The sequence below is a fragment of the Balearica regulorum genome, chromosome 4 (assembly GCF_011004875.1).
Source record: "Balearica regulorum gibbericeps isolate bBalReg1 chromosome 4, bBalReg1.pri, whole genome shotgun sequence".
Taxonomy (NCBI): Eukaryota; Metazoa; Chordata; class Aves; order Gruiformes; family Gruidae; genus Balearica; species Balearica regulorum.
In genome coordinates, this window is record NC_046187.1 from 76,022,059 (window position 1) to 76,029,257 (window position 7,199).

The window sequence follows — 7,199 nt, forward strand, 5'->3', positions numbered from 1 at the left end:
GTACAAATTCAGCTTAAGTATTAGCATGTTTTATTACAAAGCAGTCCTGTTTCTCCTTTTAAATAGTGCATATTACAGATCCGTAGCTAATTCAAAACCTCGACTGTTTTCACCAGATAATTGTAATTCTTCTCCTAGCTGTCTGTATGTTTACTTAAAAATAATTGCTTGCAGTTTTGAAGTTCCACCAACAGATGATGCTAGCAGTTTAGTATAGAATGCTTATGTGCTTCCAGTAATGGGATGTTGTGCTGGGCATTTGTGAAACACCTCTACATTGTGGTTGTTACAGGTATCCAGTTTGGCCTTTGATGCGCTTCTGGTAACTAGAGAAAGTGCTTGCACAGGGAAAAGTGAGTAATACTCTGAGGTTTTCATGCTTAAAATACAGTTAGCACCTGATACACATACTTTTTTTTTTTCTTCTTCTAACAGCGTTTGGGAATACGCATAGTAAAAAAGTATTTGATTTTAAAGCTACAGTGGTATCTGAGATCTGTCTTTCACACTTTTGGACCAGTTTGTGAAGCCTTTAACTAGTCCTTTTGTGCAGCAAGTGCCTTTTAATGAGACCTTTAACAAGAGTAAAGAGACTCAGCACACTTGTGTCTGTATTGAGTTCACTGTGTCATTTCTGCCTTCTGCATTGGGCTTGCAACCAGTAGCTTCCCCTTCCTTTACAAAATGCATCAGAACAGCAACTCTGCAGCAGCAAGTGCACCAGCTAGTAATGTAGATGGGTCTTAAGCCAAGAATTTTTTGTCCGTGCTTATATAAAAGGTTTAGTTTAGCTTATGGGTGCTCCAAAAGTAATGGATGGTTGTAAATCTGATTTCTGTAGCAGTGGCTTGTTAGTAGTGTTATGTCTATTAATAGACATAGAACCATTACATTAACTCTATTAATGAGTTTGAGTTTTTGTAAACATCTCAAACAGGAAATCTTTTGTGATCTGTTCTTGTGGGGTTTCAAGTCTGACTTGTGGTGTAAAACATAATCAAACCTTAGAAGCAGATAGTAGGAAATGAAAATAGTACGTATCCTTCTTGATCTCAAATGGTATTGGTTGTTTTTCTTGTACTATGGCTGTCATTAACACAAAGCTCATGTCCTTACTTCCTGTTAGTACTGTCGGTGATCGGCTGCTCCATGAAGTATTTTTGAATTAAGGAAAGTCTTTTCTTGCAGTGACTTCAGCAATGCACAGTGCAAGTAGACACGGCTGAACAACCAGTCTTCCCTGCTAAAAATGAGTGTTTCTCTACTGAAATACTGTATTGATTTCAGTCTTCTATCTGCAAGTCAGGTTAATGAACGTGTGTAGAAGCTGCAGTGAAAACTGTGTGTTACAAGTAATGAGTTAGAGCTTCTGACCCTTGTTAGCTTAGACCTGGCTCCATCCTGTTGCTTTCATTCTTTCTTCCTAACATTTTACAGGATGGCTGCCGCTAAAATTTAAGGTTCAAGTTATTTATGACTACTCAGAGCCAACTCGCCGAGTTCAACACAGTAAGTTTGGGTTAGATTTTCTTTGCAAGGTTTGTTTGCCTACTGCAAGGTACTTTTAGTGCTTATCACTGCAGAGATTGATTTGTCTCTAGAGGGAGAAAAAAATGATGCTCCTTACTCCATCCCAACTCTTGCACTTTTCCTTTTGTGAATAGGAGACTGCAGTATAGGGAAAGGTGCTTTGAGAACAGAAGAAAAAAAAATGTGTGAGAAAAGAGAGTGGCAGCAATGATCTGAAGCGAGTAAAGCTGGAATGTAGTGTTACATTATTATTCTGAATTTAATTCAAGGCCTAATATATATAAAAGAGTGGTTTACAAAAATTTATATAAGCAAAAGAAGAGTGACTTAATATTCCTTTATGACTTCATGTTTGCATTAAATTAGCAGGCCTGTAGGGAAGTATGAAAACGAGTTGTTTACAGCCAACTATAAGCTCTTACTGAATCCTGCTGGGCCTACGTGCAGGAACTGGTGTTTTCAGATCACACTGACTTGTAGTAGCTTTTAGGGACAGCTGTATCTGTGTATTCAAATGCAGAAGCCCTAGTAGTGTTGTCCACTTCCTATTCCACTTTAGAACTAAGAATTTTTCACATTCTAGAGGGTTATTTTGAATGCAGCCGAACAGCGCGGTGCCAGTGCGGACCAGAACAAAACTCAGGGCTGAAGGTGGTGGGTGCTGTGACCTGGACTGGAGTAAAGCTCAGCCTTTGAAATGGATATCCCTGCTTCTCCTGCGTTTCCTCTGCCTCATGTTTATTTTCAGATTTAGTGACACTGCTGTTGCTTTCTTCCTTCTTACGAAGTGTCAGGTTATTGCTGTGGGTTTTCTTTTACTTTGGTTGAAGAAACAAAGGGATGGGGAAGGTGCAAATAGCATCTCGGTTCAAGTCTTAAACGTCACCCATAAGATGTTTGCACATGGGAGGAGGAATTTAAATATACAAACAGCTATTTTGTCTGACAATTTTTTTCCCCCTTAGAACTGAGAGTAAATTCCAGTATTTTCCAGGGTTTCTAAATTACATGGGAGGTTTCCAGGAATGTGGAGCACAAGCAGACGTGATAGGTCTCCCACAACAAAAATCATATGTATTCAATTTATTCAGCATGTCTCAGGATGGGAGTTCAGTGATGGATAGGTCATGCTGACCCTGCATGTCTAATAGATTTGATTTCAGATGAATCAGAAGGAAGAAACCTACTTACAGGAAGGTCATATTTCACTGTCTCTTTACTGTTCTTCCAGAGATTTCTGTAATTCTTTACTCACCTTATTCTGCTTTTCTGTCTTCAGTGCTACAGAAACAGCAGCAAGGGTATGGTTTCTATGGGTTGGCTTCCAAGCACTTGCACAACATGCCCCACAGCGTAAGTCTGAGGAGTCTGGGTTGAGCTTAGGAGCCTTCACTGTGACAGGTCATATCTCAAATACAGGTTTGGACAGACAGTGACTTTAACTCACCAGTCCAGTTACTGGCTATTCTGGGGTCATCTTGGCGGCATTATTTCTCTGGAACTTACTTAACTCATCAAAATCCTTCATCATTCTGAAATATTTCAGACTAAGTGAAGCTCTGGATGAAGGAGAAGCAGGTGTCTAACAAAGGCAAAAATTCTGGATACTCATTGTGGGGACATCTGATGCCTCTCTCAGCTTCATAGGGCTTTCAGTGACCATCTTGTACCCTTTCTTCTTTACTAGTTGAAGTTTTGCTTAAATTGTAAATCAGCTCTTTCCACCATTGTGTTAACTTCTCAGTTTGTCTTTAGCCCATCTGCTTCTGAGCTGCTCCACTATTTGTTTTCCGTGACTTTGCTATTAGGTAATGCTCAACCTCTGAACAAAATTATTCCTTCCACTTCTCTTTGAAAATCATTCCATGTCTCAGACTTTTGTTTGCCTCACACTAACCCATAACAGCTCCCAGCCTTTGTCTCTGCACCCAGTGCAATGGCCTTACCGTGCAACCTAGAACCTCCTCCACTCTATAAGCAAAAAGCCGTCAGATCTGTAGAGCCTGTCCAACAACAGCTTCCTGCGTGGAGAAACAAGCACCCTTGACCAGCCTCTCTAGACTCCAGCTCAGCCAGTCCTCCTATTTTTGTCAGTGCAAGCAGCAGCCCAGGCTTCTTGCCCAGCCACTGCTACTCAGCCAGTTTGCTCTGAACTTGATTCGCTAGAGGCATCTACATGCCGTCTAGCTTGATGCTGTGTTAGGCACTTCTGCAGCAGGGCTGGAGTTGCTCTCGGCTTCTTCCCTTCTCGCTGCTATACTGATATTTGCATCTGGTTATTAAGGTTTTGGTGGCAAAGCTGTGGTTTGTTTTTTGCCTTCTATCTGTAGCGCATTAGTAAGGGTGCAAAGGTAAATGCTTGTCTTGCGAAGAAAGTTCAAGTCTTACAAAGCTTGATTATAAAGTTCTTCAGCTCTACATGTAAATGGAAAACTTAACAGGCCTTCTTGAGCTATAGATTTGAATCCGAGATGCAGCACTGGCTAGGGCTGACCTGAACTGGAAGATGGATCGCTCGTGGGACTGCGTGCAAGGCAGAGCTGGTGAAGGAGGCTCCGTTGTGCGTTGGAGAGCTGTGCTGCGTCACCGCCTCTGCTGGAGGGTTCCCGGGCAAAGTCAGTCTGGTGGTTTGTTTCAAACTTCTTGTGGATGTGTCTGCCTGTGAGATCTTCCTCGTTTCGGGGATACTCAGCATGAAACTTGGGCCAGTGGCTAAAGAGGAGTAAGTGCTCGTTCTGGGGTGTGCCCCAAGCTGCTGCCTCTTGTTCCCTTGGCCGCCTGACTTTCTGCAGAGGTGACAGCTGGCTCACAGCAGTTCAGGCCAGTCTATTTTGAAAACATTTAAATCATAGCGGTTCACAAATAGAAAAGCCCATGTGAGAAGAGGCAAATGAACAAGTTTTACCCCTGGGTATACTCAGAGGGACAACAGTCCATGGCCATGTGTCTGTAGTATCTCACAGAAAGTCCTCAGGTGGAGAGTCGGCTATGCTTTTAAAATTCGTTTCTTAATAGGTTTTTGCTAACTCATTATATCTGTTACAACGGAACAGAGGGATAATATTTCTACTGATACTTTATATGCAGTTTGCAGCCAAGCTTAATGTGCAGTTTGGGTGCTACATACACCCCTTTGGTGATCCGCAGATCTAAGAACCAAAATCAGTGATCACAAAGATCTACGTTTTAGAGATGCAAAGACACGAACGAAGATAGAGAATTGAAGATGATGCCTGGCTGATAGCAAGTAAGAAGCTGGAAGCTGCTAATAGAGTTCAGTGAACAGTCATGTATTTTTAATACCTTGATTATGCCCAGGAAGAAGCCATGCCCTCCTAGCTTACAGCTGTGACGACATTGTCCAGTAAGCGGCAGGCAGGAGGGTCTGTAGTGCGTCCGTTAGCTGGGCTTGCTTTTACGTGACACATACCCTCTAACAAGGGAATGTGCTATACAGGCAGCAATATTGCAATCAAAGTCCTTTCTTCAGAGTGTTGAAACTGCTGGGAACTTGCTGGGTTCATGAATTTATGAATGAAGGCTCTGATTACCCTCAAAGATGAGGTTTGCTTTAAGGCATCTGGCTGTGGAACCAGAGCTGGAAGCAGTAGGACACTAGTTGCCGCGGGCAGTTGCCTGATGGTCAGTATTTATCTGGGGGTGCGATACCTGGAGGCACGCTGGGCCCTGAGGATTGTGCCGAGCAGGGTGCACCCCGGGGCGCCCTGAAACGCAGAGTGCGGCTTGGAGGTTCAGCAGCATGAGGGGTGCATCGAGGGAGGCGGGAGGAATCCCAAAGTCTCCCGAGTTTGGCGTTCCGGTTAAGAGAGATCAATGATATTCTGTGATTCTGAACTAGAGGTCAAAAATCAGTAGCCCCAACTGTGCAGTGGATTTCATGCTGTGTTCAGGAGGGTAATTACAACTGTCAGTGCTGTAATTTTTCTCTCCTAGATGATTTCCTGTGCAAATTAAGACTACTAAAAAAACCCAAACAAACAAACAAAAACTCCAAACCGGACATACACTGCTTCCAGTTCTTCACTACCGTCATCTGCAGCGTCAGGAGAGCTTTGATCTCACCGCAGGACTGGGGGGCTCGGTGTGGCACAGCACAGTGGTAGTTAATAATGCCCAAATATATGTATTTTGCATTGTTTAGGGTATTAATTTGTTTATCCTGCATTAGGATTCCATGCGGTTTCTGTGGTGAGGAATTTGTTGTACGTGTGCTCATCTTAGTGAAATGCTTTTTGGTTTTGTTTTTTTTTTTTTAAAATACCCATATCCTGTTTTTCACTACAGGACTGACCTCTGTAGGCTTTCATAGCAGTAGAGCTACCAAGAAATATTTAACCTGTGGATCATGAAATAACATTTGAAAAAATAGCGTAGCTTACAGGGAGCAAAATACAGACAAAACCGCTTCTGCTAGGTTTTCTGTTCAGTGTTTAACACTGTACATTTAATCTTGGTGCGTGTCACATACCACACTCAACCACTGTCCTAGAGAAAATGCGTTCTCAAGGAAATGCTTCCCATGCACAATATGTGGCCTTTTGTGGGGAAACAGCAGATGCGTGCCGTCAGATCATTTCACGTTCTTTCTACAAAACCCTTTAAAAGAACCGGAGCGGGAAGGGGAAGGTCACTGTGGGAGTGGGGAGACAGTCTGAGTCGTTGGAAGAGGATTTAGGTTTGGGGGGAGAGTGTGGGCTCAGGAGGAGCATTGCCCAGCAGCCTGGGTTACAGAAACTTGGGAGGATGTAGACCAAAGCTCTGTAACGTGAAAAACCAGGATAAAACGATTGAGAACGGCAATGAAAGAGCTGTAGAGGATGTTACCAGTGAGGTAGTGATGTTCCTACCTTTTGGAAACTGTTTTGCAGAAATGCTTTATGAGTTAAGGTTTTATAAATGAAAACTTCTAGCTCAAACCAAGAGCCTCTGGGACAAGCCAATAATAAAATTGATGCTCATAGGAGAGAGAAAATGTATGAGCTTTTCATTTGCATGGTCGGAGCTGACTGTAGGATGAGATTGGACTTGTTTAGGTAAACATAATGTAAAAAACCAGGGCTAAAGGTTGAGCTTCACCTGCCTAGAAACAGGTTGTTGAGTAGATCTGCTTTGTGGTGGTGTCAAAACGCAGCTGCATGTCGGAGATGCGGCAGAGCCTGGCACCGCAGCTGCGGCGAGACCCTCGCTTCTCCCCAGCTTAGCACCTGGGGGTTGAGCGAGGCCACCCGGGATAGATTGAATGTGTCTCAGCGTTTCTTAATGGCTGTGAATTCATTTCAATGTTAAGGCTGTTCTGTTAACTTTTCCTTTACAGTGTGTGTAGATACATGTAGTTGTTATTCAGTATTTGCCTGCTATTGTCTAGATACACTTAGCTAGTCCCTAATTGTAGGGGGTTTATTAAGTGTTACAGAAACCTGAGTTAGGAAGATCTTTGTTTCTTTCTTTCTGAATTTCTCTTCTTCCCAGCTTGTTTGCAGAGGAGGAGACTAGCAAAGAGTTTCTCTCATTCTTTTTTTCCCCAGGTTTTTATCAGCTCCTTGGCAAGAATACCTGAGTACCTCCAGAGTCTTTATCTCATCCACCTTCATAACACTCCCCCATGCCGGGGGGTGCTGCGGGGCCCATCTCGTAAGTCTCTGGGAAAA